The sequence below is a fragment of the Semicossyphus pulcher genome, unplaced genomic scaffold, assembly GCF_022749685.1.
Source record: "Semicossyphus pulcher isolate SPU_LCO1_2020_fin unplaced genomic scaffold, fSemPul1.0.p SCAF_14, whole genome shotgun sequence".
Lineage (NCBI taxonomy): Eukaryota > Metazoa > Chordata > Actinopteri > Labriformes > Labridae > Semicossyphus > Semicossyphus pulcher.
In genome coordinates, this window is record NW_027211648.1 from 21,069,004 (window position 1) to 21,084,522 (window position 15,519).

A 15,519-nucleotide genomic window follows, 5' to 3' on the forward strand; every position below is an offset into this window, starting at 1 on the left:
ATTGATGACATGGGTTAACTGCCATAACCCCAACTTCAGCAGTTTGTCAACAAATTTAAAGTGAATCACATCTTATGCATGTACATGGAAGCTTACTGCCCTTTAAGTTCATTTGGGCTGGGCATCTATTGATGCAAGATGCAACACTGATACCAGAGTACAGACCCCCATCTGAGTATATTTGTTGTTGTACATAGTCTATCTAAATGTCAATATAGTTTATAACAGTATTTAGTTGTTTATATTTTCCAGTATAACGTTATGATGGTCAATTTGAGAATTTGTCAACAGTCAGGTAGAAGTCATTTGAAAATCTGCAGGGAAGTCTAGTTACAGTTGTAGCCGTTCCACCAGTACAATGAGCTAGAGTCTAAGTGTATCTTTGTCTATCAGTGATCACAAAAAATTTAAAAAATCATCTCCGTTTTAAGTTACAATCAGGCCCGAGGTCACCTGTAGGTTTAATCTTGGCGTTAAAGCAAAAATTAGGAAAATAATTAGGATAAATTGTTTAATAATAATAAACAACTTTGTTGGTTACAGTTTTGCTAGCTTATCCAAAAACTGACAAGACAAGATGAATGCGAGCCGACGAGAACATGCATCAGACACACAACACTCTGTGTGACGCAGGATGTAAGGCACCGCCCCTGGGTGAAATACTGTGTTTTTAGGAAGTCCCAGTTTTACCCACTGGAAGACGCAAGAGCTCTGGTGATGCAGTCACCCCCGAGGGATGGTAAAATGCCAGGAGAAAAAAAGAAGTGTTTTTAAAACCTGCTGCAGATGTGGAAAGCACATTTGCAAGGAGCACACTGCCGCCGTTTGCCACTTATGCTGCCCCTGAATCCCCCCCCACCCCTCACACACACACAACCACACACGCGTCCACACACACATACGCTTTTTTGTGTTTTTTCGTAAAAAAAACAACAGTAGTTTTATGTAATCAAACTGGCATTTAAAGGGTTACATTTCCAAAAATAATAACAATAACAATAATAATGGTATTTCTGATCAGGACTGATGCTGGTTAAAAAAATGAACACAATCAAAGAGGGAAAACATATTAATGATTAATATTTTTATTGAAGTTTCTGTGCAGTGTCCATTTTTGGTCAGGAAGGTGCTTAACGTAACAATTTGTGGTAGCATCTCTAAGGGTTAAGACATGGTGGAGATGGGAGACGAGTGAGAGGGAGGTCAGGCATCAGTTTGTGCCCACCTCTGGAGTGGCCTGAGTCGGGGGGTTTTTGTGGGGGAAGCCAGCCATGTCTTCCCCTGCGGGTCAGATAACTCTGAACTGCTAGTTATCGGACTTAACACCAACACGTCTGTGCTCAGACCCCGAGAGTCATGTAAAAGTAATGCTAGCTGCACGGCTAACAGAAGCTTCGCCTCGCAGCCGTTACTTTAGCAAAGCTATGTGTCGATGAGAAGCCATTTCTGAACCAATGTGTTGTTTGTATGTTTTAAAATTGTGTGTTGGCACAGCAGTCAATGGTACAAGGCCAACAAAGACACTCCACTCCAGCAGTGTCTAATGTTACAAAGTCTGACAATAATTTCACTGTCTCATCATTTCCCCTCTTTCTTCCATCAATTTATATCTGTTGTCAGCCATCAGGATGCTAGAATCAGTTGTGTCCTGACTGGACCTTTTGGCTTCCTCTAATGGGATGGTCAGCGGACAACATGGAGGCGAGCTGATTGGCTGTTTAGCTGAGGCGTAAAGATTCGGTCAAAATTTGTGCTCACAACTCTCAGAAAACGTTCATCTTCCGTTAAAGCCATTCATTGTCAGATTACAAAGCCTATAGTTAGTCTAAAGTCGCCTTGGTTTCACTTTATTATTTCATTCATTTGGTGTAAAAAAGGGTATACAGATGCATATATATATATATATATATAAAATGTATGTGTACAGGTATAGGTATTCGTCATACAACAAACTAATTCTTTTATTTCAATTGATCAAGTTTTATTCAGTGAGTGATATCAAGTATTTGGTTTCATTTCAAAGGAGAGAGAGCAAAGCTTTCAAATATGGAAGAATTAAAAAGGTGAAGCGAAATTAATATTAAGTTTGTAAAAGAAGTTTAACTTAAATAATGATGGGGAGTAGTTAGCAGTTCCCACCAGTGAAAAACACCCCTCTCACAAAGGATAATACCCCAGGAGAAGTGATAAGACAGGTTTTTCTGCTGTGGCTCTTCTGCTGAGACCCCAAGACTGATATGCTGATGTGATTCTCCCTCTCTCTGGCCTATGGACGAAGGCATTGAATTATTTTTTTTTGGAGAGAGTCATTTATATATAAATTGTAAAATATATTTATGAATCCTTCTGTGTGCATTTATTCTTTTTGAGACTGATCTGGCTCCATAGGAGTAGGGCTCCTAAAAGTTAATTTGGCAACACCACCCAGGGGAATTTCACCCCCAGGATATTCTCATGTCAAGTTTTAGACAAGCAAGATCACACGGGTTTGTTGAACTACTGGGCACGAGACGGGTTACATTAAAAAGAACAATATCTACTTTCAAATCTACTTTCAAATCACCAAAAAGAAAACTAATGCAAATAAACACACATGCAAATGAAGAAACCAATGTAAATACACTAAACATACAAAAACTAATGCAAGCAAACGAAAAGTAAAGTCAAAGAATCAATCACAATAATAACACTAACAAAACACAATATAACAAAATAAACCTTCTAATTAACCTAACCGAAATGCACAAAAAGAAAATTAATTTAATTTAAATGTATTTAAAATAAGTAAAGTTAACATAAGAGCAGTGGTTGGCGAGGTGTTAAACGAGCCTTCATTAAAGGGAACAATCCACAATGTGCAGAAAGCCAATAAGTTCTTACGGGGTTCAAGCAGTTATGGACACACACAGAGTCCGAACCAGAGTCTGTTTAAGCCCCAAAACAGCAGCATTGTCTGGGGAGTAGATGTCGAGGGGACCAAGCACGCCAAAGCCTGCGGCTTGGATACACTGTGGCACAAACAAAATGCACATCAACACTGACTTAACACACAGAGACCAACGTTGCACCCAAGGAGAGCCTCCCGCAGAGCAATCCGTCTCCCACTGGGCCGGCAGCCAGCTACATTGCAAACAAGTGTAGACAGTGTCACCAATATGCACGGAGCGCCCACAAAATGAATGGGAGAAAGGGCAGAGCGCATTACCTGAATGAGGGTTACTGTGGTCCCCAACACCAACGAAGGCTCCAAATCTGGCAACAAAGGGCAATGAATCGCCAAGATGCAGCCACCACGGGAAGAAGATGTAAGCCGAAGGAGAGGCAGAGGTATGCCCACTTGTATATGTAAGTGTGCACCGTGCTGCCTAGTAATCAATGTGCTGTTAAATCTGGCACAGTGCTGACAGCGGCCGGGAGGGAAACTCCAACTACAGGTAGGTATGTTAGTTGGTTGTACCTTATTGAGCAAACTGGGAAACTGTGGATTCCTGGTTATTCCTGGGCCACTAGTATAGACAGAATCTTCTGGCCAAATGGTAGTTATGCTTTAGGAGTTATCAGTACTGCTTACAAGCACTTAAACAAACCCAACACAGCAGAGCTATTGGAGAGGCTGCCACTTGGATCAGCACCGGAAGTGGAACTGTTAGCATGTACTGTTAGCATAACTGATGAGAAGCAGCTGCTCCAAGCCAGTACATAGCCTCTCCTGCTCACATACTCATTGCTACCTTGTTCTTTGCCTTCCATGCAAGACTTTTCAGCACTCAGACTGATTCCCCTTATTCCCAGTTTCCGACCCTATTTGCCTCTGACCTGCCAGCCTTGTGGTAATCCCAGAAATCATCTCAGCCTTCTGTCCCTGACCACAAGTTCTGCCTCTGTGTTCCTGGTTCCTGTCCTCTTCTTCCCCTGGCTGCTTGGTGTTCCCCGGCTACAATGCTGCTGTGTGAGTTTTCCTGACTACTTACCTGTGGTTTCCTGGCTCAGAGACTTTCACCGTGTTGCCATACGTGTGTGCCTACTGTGAGTATTGACCTGCTGGCTCCCTCAATCTTTGCCTGGCCCTGACTTACCTTCGGCCTGTTCCTTACTGGTTCCTTTGTTTTCGCCTCTGCCCTGCCCTCCAAAGGTGCCACCCTAGAGACTATGTCTTCCCTTTTGTTGGAGGCATCTGAGGACGACAAGGGCAGAGAGCAGCTATCCTCAGGCAAAAAGGAGGATGATACAAGTCTCCTGCCTGCACCTTCATGGTTGTGAGAGTGTGTGAGCCTTCATCTCAACGCACTTACCTGTCTCCTGGTTTGGCTCACACAGCCAGAACCCCCAGCCCAGTCAAAAGATTCTTACGGCTCCAAGCCTGTTTATTACACTAAATTTTGTTTTCACCTGCCTGGTTTTCCTGCTGAATCAAAGTCAAGATTACCAACGATCCCTGCTCTTACGTTTGCTTTATTTCATTCTGACCCAAAGTGGTTACAAAAATGTTAAATAAAATAAGCACAGTAAAATACAGCTTACCTTACAGTTGCATGGAACTAGAGCCCTTTGAGGGACTGTTTTCTTAATCCCCAGTCGTTGGATTTCTGACCATTACCGCCCACTCCCACAAAGATTCTGCCCGCAGAATAGAGTTCCATTGATTTTGTGTCTTCTCCCGCTAGCTTTCTTGTCAAATAGCGTGTACTTATAGTTGTCAAAAGACGCTTAAATCAGCAAGAGAAGATCAAAGCATGCTGTGCTGTTTCCACTCTAAATAATCTTTTTTTCTGAAGTCGCAAAACATTTTTATAGCATGTGGGGAGACATAGCACCTTAACCTACAATAATCTGCCTTTAGTAAAGAGGCAGTAATGATCCAAAGGGTGCCACGCCGACTGTCATAATAATGAAGTTTAAATGTAATTTGGATGTGCTTAGTGTATAAGTGCCTTTAAGACAAATGAGACAGGTTTCTCTTCTTAATCATCTCTTTTAGTAATTCTGAAGTAGCAAAATGTTTTTATAGCATGTGGGGAGACTTAAGGCTGAAGGCAAGTTTTTATTTGCATTTTCAAGTTTTTTCATCCAGGCTGATGACTTAGAGGTCACAAGCATCACGATGACTTGTGGTCATTCACACATACAGACAATATTCAATGTATGAGGCTACCTTAAAAGAAACCTGAAATGATGTGGTTAATATATTGAGAAGTTAAACATCAGATAAAGTCAACATCCAACACCAAAGTTTAATTCAAAAGGAAACTGGACTTTAAAAACTAAAATTTAGTCCGGTTGCCTTCTGGATTAAAATTTTTTACAATGACCTGGATGACTGACAATCTTTACACATACTGTAAAGTGCAAGCAGGAATAATTATGTCGTTATGTTATGTTTTAGTAGTCATATGCTTCACATGGATTTATGCATGTGTTCATCAAATTGCTTTATTTCAAATGTTAGCTGATGAATTATGTTGATTTATCTTTTGCAGGTATGTGATACTATCCTGGTGCATGCCAGCACCTTGTTAGCGCAACACTCCGTTGTATGGAGAATTGTTTCAACTACACTGTGTGAGGTTGCCTGATGCAGCTCTTGAACAATGTTGTGTCCATCACTATCCATGTGCAGAACATTGCACTGGTATAGCTTAATCTACAAATCCACAAACCGTGCTGCTACAGTTTACGCTCACAGGGTTTCATCACTTTGTCCACCCCATCAGTCCGTACTGAACTCGGTAGAAAGGCCTTTTCTTACTCTGCCCCATCGACCGAGAACACACAACAGCAGAATTTAAAGCTGTCCAATTCCCCTAGGGAATTTTAAAATACTTCGAGACATGGAGGGAGCCTGTGGGAACTTGCTCATGTACCATGTAACTTTTATTGACTCATCACATTAATGATTTTACTATTGCTTTGTATTTCCGTATCTCTGTAGTGATTGTTGATTATTGTCAGTCTGTAACTCTGTTGTTGAGCAGGTCCAAGCAGCTGTCCAAGCAGGTCTGTCTTGAGAAGGAGATCATGCGTCTCAATTAGATTAAATAAAGGCTAAATAAAATTAAATAAAAATTATGCAGCACAGGGGTTCCCAAACTTTTCAGCCTGCAATCCCAAAAATCCCGCTGCCAGAGACCGGCGACCCCCACTGTCCCATGAGGTGGTTAAAGCATAGCGTTGCGCACAGCCGCGCACATGCTCTTATAGGAACCTCCAAACCCCGGCACTAGAACAACACAAAGAACACAACAGTACAACAACAACCGTAATATTATTTTATCGTAATTTAAGAAAGGCTAGATGCAGAATAGGCCTACCAGTAATCTCCACGTCGTCTTTGCTTCAACCAGCACCACTTTTTTTTATACAACGCATGACAGTTTGATCTGATTAGCCCGTTTTTGATGTGATGTGATGCATTTGATTGATATCTGGTCCAAGTCAGTTTTTCTTTCTAGCTCGCAATATCCGTAGATAAATATTTTACTCAGTAACAGATGGATGTATAACTGTAGCACATTACTTTACCTCATTTAAAACATAGGCTATATAAGTAAAAGTAAAATTACTGACTTTGAAGAATACTCTTAAAAGTACAAGTACACAACAAAGCAACTCAATAACAGTTTTGTGAGTACTTGTAATTGGTTACTTCCACCACTGTGTATATGGTAGAGATGACAGCTTATTAGTCAAAAGACTCGTAACTCGGTGAGATGAGATCGCAATTACCGTACTAAGACGGCCTCGCAGCTATGGGCAGGTGTGGGATCCGCCCACTGTCATGTGGATCTTGCCCACAATCAGAAGTTAAGGAAAAATGCCAGCGGCCAAAAAAGTAGCAGAGGTACGCTACCATTTGTAAGTTTTTAATGGGGGTGCAAGCTCCAGCCCGCCTCCAAGGCTTGTCCCGCCCCCCTGTACCCCCTCCTCTCGTCTTATTCAGGCAAAACAGCTGGTCTGCTCCAATTCTGCGTCTTCCTCACCGCCTCTTGCATGGCTCTGGACCTTTGAATCCTCTCACCTGAGTTGAAATAGGACTACATAGGCGTGCAGGAAAATGTCCCTGTCAGTATTAAGTTACTGATGAATTGTCCCCATCCATCATTTTGTTAAAGAACAACAACAATATAATTGGATCAATCAATGCCTCTTCAACCTGCGCTAGGACCCGTGTTTATGATTCAGCCGACAATCTGTTTTTCACTGTTAACAGGGACTCCAGGCTGTAATGGACAGAGCTGACACAATCTGTCCTCTCTGGGCAGCCAGGTGCCTCTGTGTCTACCTGTCTCGGGCCAGGCTGTGTTCGTTTAGTCTGTACCTGGTTAAAGTCTCATCAGTCACGGTGCTCAGATAGTCTGCCACTATGTACTGTCTGTTTAGAGCCGAATAACACAGCAGTTTGCTCTGAGTGTTTGTGCTATATGTCCAATAGTTGATGTAATGTTGTTTCTCTTTATCTATCATCTGGTTGGTCCGGATTGTGTGAGGGCTGTCCTGAGGCGTGTTAGTATCAACTGGCTGAAGGGAGTCTTCTCCATATTTTCCTCTTGGCACTGCAGAGCTTTGTGATGGTACGAGTTGGGGTCACTTGTTTTCAGGTGTTTATAAAATGTGATAGCTCTTTTTTTAAATTCTAATTAAAAGTGGAAATTAGTCTATGGGAGCCCAGTAAAAACTGATACTGGTTTCCCTGACCCCTGGGTTGTTTTAGGAATATCATTATTCTTGTTTTGTCTAAATTAACAGTCAGGGCCTAGGTCTGACAGACTGTTTGCAGATGATCCAGTTGCTGTTGAAATGCCCACTTAGATGGATCCAGCAATATCAGATCATCTGCAAACAGTAGGCATTTGATTTCAGACAAGGTGAGACCAGGGATATCAGACTGTTCCAGGGATTCATCAGTCAATTTATCAGTATAAATGTTAAAGAGGGTGGGGTTGAGATGGCAGCCCCGTTTCACCCCTCTACTGTGGGAAAACAATTTTGTTTCCATATTGACAATTTTTACAGCACATTTCTGATGTGTATACATGCTTTTAATGATGTCATAAACTTTCCCTCCTACACCCTTCTCAGTTAGTTTAAAGAACAGACCATAACGCCAAATCGAATCAAATGCTTTTTTGAAGTCTACAAAACAGGAGAAGATTTTGTTCTTATTTTGGTGGACGTGTTTTTTAATGAGGGTGTTGAGGTTATAGATGTGGTCTGTAGTTTGATGTTTTGGTGTAAATCCAATCTGACGCTTGCTCAGGACATTATGCTCACTGAGGAAGTCTTGCAGTCTGCTGTTTAGGATGCTGCAGAGTAACTTTCCGAGGTTGCGGCTTACACATATGCCTCTGTTATTGTATGGGTCAAATTATTTCCATTTTTAAAGATTGGTCTGATAATTCCTTCGCTCCAGAGGTCAGGGAAATGTCCAATACTCAGAATAAGGTTGAACAATTTTAATATAGCAATGTTAAATGTATGGTCAATAAATTTCAGCATTTCATTTAAGCTACAATCAGGACCGCTGGCCTTCCTCAGCTGTAGGGCCTGGATTTTAGCCAGTAGCTCAGATTCAGTTATGTGATAGTTTAAAGGGTTCTGATCATTTGGGAGACCGTGGGAAATTGCGACACACTAAATTCCTCCAATAAGAAACAAGCTAGAGTGATGAAAATTACTCTGCACTTACTCAGTAGGATTCTCTCTCTGCTTACTAAAAAGGACCATGATCACTTCACCACAGCAGAAGTTTTACCAAATAGCTGATTTTCAGGTATCAAAGTTACATTTCCCTCTTGCTCTATTCTTTGACAAGAACCTTATGGGCCTAATTGCCTACAACAGCAGTGTTCATCTCATAAAACTGTTCTGAAGGTCACTTATCTGACAGCAGTTAGGGTAGGTAGCCCTTTTTTTGTTTGGATTTTATTTAGCTCTCTTCCTTTCTTACATGGCTGAAGGAGAAGAAGAAACGGATATACTGAAAAAGCCTTTTTGGAGGGATGGACTCGTTCAATAGATGAGCAGCTTTGTTAAGTTTAACAGAATTTTACTTCTTTTTGTAAGCTGTTGACTATTGTAACTTGATAAAGTCAGATTCCAAGTCCTGAACACGCCTTTGTGTGTGCGTTGTGGCATGTGTGCGACCATCTGCTTGGCTGGAATCTTTGGGGAAACCTGTTGAACCCTGGTTGAGCTGTTTGTGTTCATTTGCATTTCTTGGTGGTCACATGAGAAAATGTGGTTTTCATAAGTTTTTTCTTTTATTTGCGACAGTGACATTGATTTGTTCTTCATACAATGTCTATTTGTAATGTAGCATTCTGACATAATGTAGTATCAGTGTTGAGTTAAATTTTTTAATTTCTTAGTATCTATTCTATCATCATAGGGTATGGATGAGTTAATGAGCAATAGTTTTTAAAAGTGGAAGAACTCTGACTTTAATTATATACAGTATATATATGTATCTATTTACACATATATAGATATAAATGTATATATATATTACATGTATTTAATATTAATTACTGAGTACCTCTAATAAGGTATACTGTATATAGCAACTAAGGTCAAGCAGTGATGACCTTTTTCTCCTTCAATTTTAATAAGAGAACGAAAAATAAGAAAAAATGAAAAACAAAATACCTCTGTGTACACCTAATATTATTTCAATGTTAAAAATACAATATTGTCTATGTCACTGTTACTTAATCTTCTTATTAGACGAAAGCTTATTAGCCTTATCTTAATGGCAAATACGTAATACATCACGCCGGGACCACTTTAACATTCGTTTTAATATGGACAATAAGAACCAAGCCCCTTCATATCCCTTAAATATGAAAGGGCAAGCCTTGGTGCTGCTGGACTACCAGACTGTGCAGGTGTATGTCAGAATGCTGTCTCTTGTCCAATGATAGAAGTTTATCACAGTTATTAAGGGAGTCCGTTGTACTCAAGGGTCCTGCACTGCTGAGCCTCCCTGACCAGGAATAAGGTGTTTAGGCTCTCTGTGTTGATGGAATGAAATGCTAAGCTGAAGTCAACAGCATCCTGACCTACTGTAGGTATAGGGGTTTTCCAAGTGGGTGAGAGCTTTGTGAAAAAGATTAAGTTCTATGTTTAGTTTCTATATATTTTTAGTGTCACAAAATAACAGGATTGGTAAAGATCAGTGCCTGCAGCATTATTGCTTTGTTAAAGCAATGAACAAATTATTTAAAGGTGAAAAACACAGCCAACAATAAAACTGGATTTATTATGCTAAATTCTGATTAGATGCCAGTGTATTAACCTTATCTTAATGGCAAATAATACATTGTACATTCGACTGATGTTACATTCCATCATGATTTGGACAATAAACACCAGAAACCAGGGGGATATTCTACAAAGATTCAAGAAGTTTATTGTCATATGCACGGTAAAAACAAAGCAGTTACATCATACAATGAAATTCTGACTTTGTCAGTCTCCCTTCACGCAACAGTAAAAACAAAGAATCTAAATAAAAATACAAGTTATAAATATTTATATAATAATATAAATTCAATCAAAAAATTATATAACTGTCTTTCTCAGAAACGTCCACTCACTAATTTTATTCAAAATCAATAGGCTATCAGAATCCCAATAGACATACAATAGGCTGATACTATTAGAAATGTAGGCCTATAGCCATAAAATTACAATTCAGCATATTTGAACAACAAATTAGGATATAGGGCTGACCAATCGACGGCAAAAATCTGTATAATTTTTTTTCCCCTTTTTAACCACAGATGTTTGGAGAGGAGCAGATATAATACATATCTGTGTGTTTGTCATGCTCTGTACCTGGCTCAAGAAGGTAGCGATCTGTCTGTATTTCCGCGCACAATTACTGTGAAGTGTAACTACGCATCTCCACAAGCTGTGAATGACACGAGCAGGAGCTGTAACTTGCGATCAGGTGATCATAATTTAAATAACGGACGGGTCTTTTAGGCAGGTCACTGTGCTCTTCTTTGGGAGGGGCACGATGATGGTGGACTTGAAGCAGGCAGACACAGAGGCCTGAGTGAGGGACAGGTTGTAAATGTCTGCCAGCACATCAGCCAGCTCTGTTGATCAGACCCCGAGTGCACGCCCGGGTTGTCTGGACCAGCTGCCTTCTGTTGGTTTGTTCTCCTCAGAGCCATGAACACCTTCGCCGATGACACAGAGAGTGGTGGGCCCTGTGTGCCCTCTATGGCCAGAATCCCCCTCCGTTGGTCGGTGTTGAGGGCCTCAAAGCGAGCTTAGAACCTGTTCAGCTCCTCTAGTAGTGTGACTTGGCTGGTTGCGGTCCCCGCACTCCTCTGCTTGTAGTCTGTGATGGGTTGCAGACCTTGCCACATGTGCTGGGGATCTGCAGTGGTGTAGTATCCCTCCAGCTTCAGTCTGTATTGTCTCTTGGCTTTGCTGATGCTCTACGCAGGTCGTATCTGACATTTTTGTAATCCTCAGGGCTTACTTGAGGAGTTGTTTGTAGGCTGGATAGAGAAACACACGGCACCCGGGTGCACAGAATAGTATAATACACTTTTTATAGGCTAATGGTTTATATACAGAGCATGGAATATATTATCAGAACATGAGAGGCTAATGCCACAATAACCACTTATGTTACTTAATGGTCTATCTGACTGCATATACAAATGGAGACACGTCAGTTTAATTTTCAAAACCAACACTTTATTTTGATAATTTACACAAGCCTTGTCACAACATTTCATCTCTGGAAAGGGCTGTGTTTCAGTGACAAATCTAAAGTTGTAAAACTATAAAAAATTATATAAGGTCTTCTCCCTGTTAAATTCATTACAGCTCATCAATGTGCAAGCTAAAAGGGCTGTCAGATTTCCCCAAAAACACCCTAACAAATTTGAAATGACAATCAATACAATCATCCTTAATGGTGTGTTTTAAATACCATTTTTAAATAAGTAATCATGACAGCTGTATTGTGTGACACACAATGTGGTTCCAGATAATAGTATACAGCCACTGCAGCCGCAAAAAACAGAAAGACAGTCTCGTATTAAAATCAGCTTGTTTAGCGGCAAACCCGACGTTCTGTGGTTTACGATTGGACTCACTTCCTGCTTAACTGGGAGTACAGCGCCAGTTGATAATATACCAAAGCTGCTACTGACACCTACAGGGGAAAATAATGATTGGTTGCAGCCAGCACAATGCTGTAATGAGGGTCCGATTCAGCAGTTGAAGGGAACCTGCTTCTCTTTCTACGCATTTTCAGTGTGTTGCTACATGGGTCCGCAGCCAACATACGCCGTAGGATTCTGTGTCTAATATGTAACATGTTAGACACTGGCAAAGACAACACAGAAAACATACTTGCAGTATCTGTATCTATATATCGCGCTGCTGATCCTGTTGCCGGGGACAGCGAGGGCTATTTCAGCGCTTCCCCCCTCCGGTATTTTAGTGACATTTTTCTGAGTGCACTGATTCATGTATTCTTTAAACAGTAGCTTGAAGTGAGCCTTCAGATTCACAACTTCAAGCAACAGTTTTGTTTGGATGGATAGCTTCAAAAAGGCTCTCCATGGAATGTCTGTATTTGTCCCAACTGTGTGCCACTGCGCTCTCTAAGGTACCGGGCAGCTCCCTCGCTGTCCCCGGCAGCAGCATCAGCACCTTGGAGAGTGAACAGATGTCAGATTGTAGTGAACATGAAATAATAAAGCCCTTTGCTGTACTGTGAGAAAGGAAAACTGCGCATTATACCATCTTGTACGTACACAGTATTATTATTATTATTATTATTATTATTATTATTATGACTACTTTCTTAACCTTATTTTTATTCCAGCTATTATAAAGTATTCAAATTATTCTATTTTTACTGTTGTTATCCCTGTGAGCAGCGAGAGAAGATCAACGTTCTGTGAACAGTGAGAGATCAAGATCAACATGTTTTGCTCTTTCAATACGTGCCTTTAGGACATATAAGACAGGTTTGTCTTCTTATCATATCATTTAGTGATTCTGAAGCAGCAAAAACATTTTGTTCCATGGGGGAGGACATAGAACCTTAACCTATAATAAGTGCTAAAAATACACTTCTCTGGACTAGAGGAGTTGAAAAGCAGCATATGCCCCTCTTTGGTAAAGATGCAGGAATGTACCAAATAAAACCACGCCAACTTTCATAATAATGAAGTTTAAATGTTAATTTGATCTGCTTAATGGTGGATTCATTTCATATAGCGTGTACTATTCTATACTTGTCAAAAGACGCCTAAAGAAGCGAGAGAAGATCACAACGTGCTTTTCTGTTTAAATAAGTGTTTTCAAACATATAATAATCGCTTTTATAATTCTGAAGTAGCAAAACATTTTTATAGCATGGGGGAAGACATAGCACCTTAACCTACAACAAGTGGTAAAAATGCACTTCTCTCGTCTAGAGGAATTGAAAAACAACATATGCCCCTCTTTGGTAAAGGATGCAGTAATGCGCCGTCTTTCATAATAATGAAGTTTAAATGTTATTTGGATGTGATTAATAGTGTATTCGTGTCATATGGTGTGTACTATTCTATACTTGGTTGTCGATGATCTTTCAAAAGTGCACGGAGCAATACACTGTCCATGAAGGCAGCGAGAGAAGATCAAAATATGCTTTCTCAGGTGAAAACAACATTTCTCTCCATAAGATCTTTATTTATTTTTTTTAATTTACTGTACAATGGAAATATCAAAACTAAATTAATTAAAAGATAACCTTGTAGATGGATTGTTTTTCCTCAATCTAGTGCATCGTCAGATAAATCACGCCCTTATTCTAGCTTCGTAAAGCTTCGTAAGGATCTTTCAAAACTGCACAGAGCAGACAAAGGCTTCAGGCAGAGCCTTAATATGCTTTTGGGTTGTTTGACGCAACCTGTGGCTGTTCTAGCCCAATCTCTCGAAAAGGAGATATAGATTGAAATTGAAAGTACATCCTTCAGCTAAGTTTGGATCAGATGCAAGCTAAAATGTTGCTGAATGTTTAGGAAAGTCGCAGCTGTGCACTAGAGGTTTCAGGTAGCTAGTACTAACATGTACTAAATTCAGGGAGGCAACAGGCCTTTACAGCCTGTCTCAGCCCCTTCCACCTTTCATTCTTGGAACGGCATTTCTCGTTACAATATGGCAGCAGTCACATGTTCATCTCAGTTCCGATTTTCAAAAATTCTACTGTCTAATTGTAGCAGCCAGTCAGTCCTTCAAACCGACTAAAGTTAATGTCAGTCACTCAGTCTTCCCCCACTGTGTCGTCAAACTTCACCATCAATCTTCACTGAGTAGTATCCTGTTCCTGTATTTCCAGCACATTTAAGTAATACATTTCTTTTGGCTGTTTGCAACAACTCTGGGGAGATGGAAAAAATCTCCCAAGGTTAGCTGGTCTGCATGGCAGATTTGGAAATTTTAATTACAGTTATTTTATCATTACTGAATTGGCAATCAGATATGAATAATAATGCAGTTAACTCATTGTCTAATTATGGTATTTCAGATTGAAAATTAACTATTGGCATCCAAGGCTTTACACAGGAGAAGTTTCCATCTGACTTATGAATGTAGAGATAGGCTAAAATGCTGACCAAAGAAAAACAATTTAATTATATTACATATTTCGTTTTTTGTTTCAGGCCCTCCCTTTTCTCTCTGTTTGGGGAGAGTGCACCTCAATAGCAGTAACAGGCGACAGAGAATGCTGCAACCAGGAGAAAAGAGGCCGGTTTCAAAGGTAAGCTGTGATGTATATTTCAGTGTTTCAGCAATTTATCTTTGCATTTTCTACTTTTTTCATCCAGGTTGATGACTTAGAGGTCACAAGCATCACAATGATTTGGGGTCATTCACAAATACAGAAAATAAATTCAGTGTACGAGGCCACCTTAAAAGTACCTGAAACAATGTGGTTAATTTATTGATATTAACCCATAGACTTTGTTGGGGAAACCAATAAGGAGTTAATTTATTCTAAAAGGAAACTGGACTTGCCTTGTGGATTAATCTTTTATACAATGACCTGGATGACTGACAACCTTTACACACACACCGTGAAGTGCAAGTAGGAATAATTATGTTGTCATGTTAAGTTTTAGTAGTCATATACTTGACTTGGATTTATGCACTTGTTCAACAAATTGCTTTATTTCAATTGTTAGCTGATGAATGATGTTGATGTATATTTTACAGGTATGTGATACTATCCTGGTACATGGCAGCACCTTGTTAGCGCAACACTCTGTTGCATGGAGAATTGTTTCAACTACACTGTATGAGGTTGCCTGATGCAGCTCTTGAAAAAGAATTGTACCATACTTATGAGAACAGTGAATTCTGCAGCAGCAAAGCATTGCCTCTGCAGTGTTTTATGGACACTAAACAACAGAATCTGAGAGGTGCCTCTTTACTTTGAAAAGCATCAAGACTTTCCTAAAAACACCATGACACTTAGATTGTCTGAATGCTCTGGCTAAA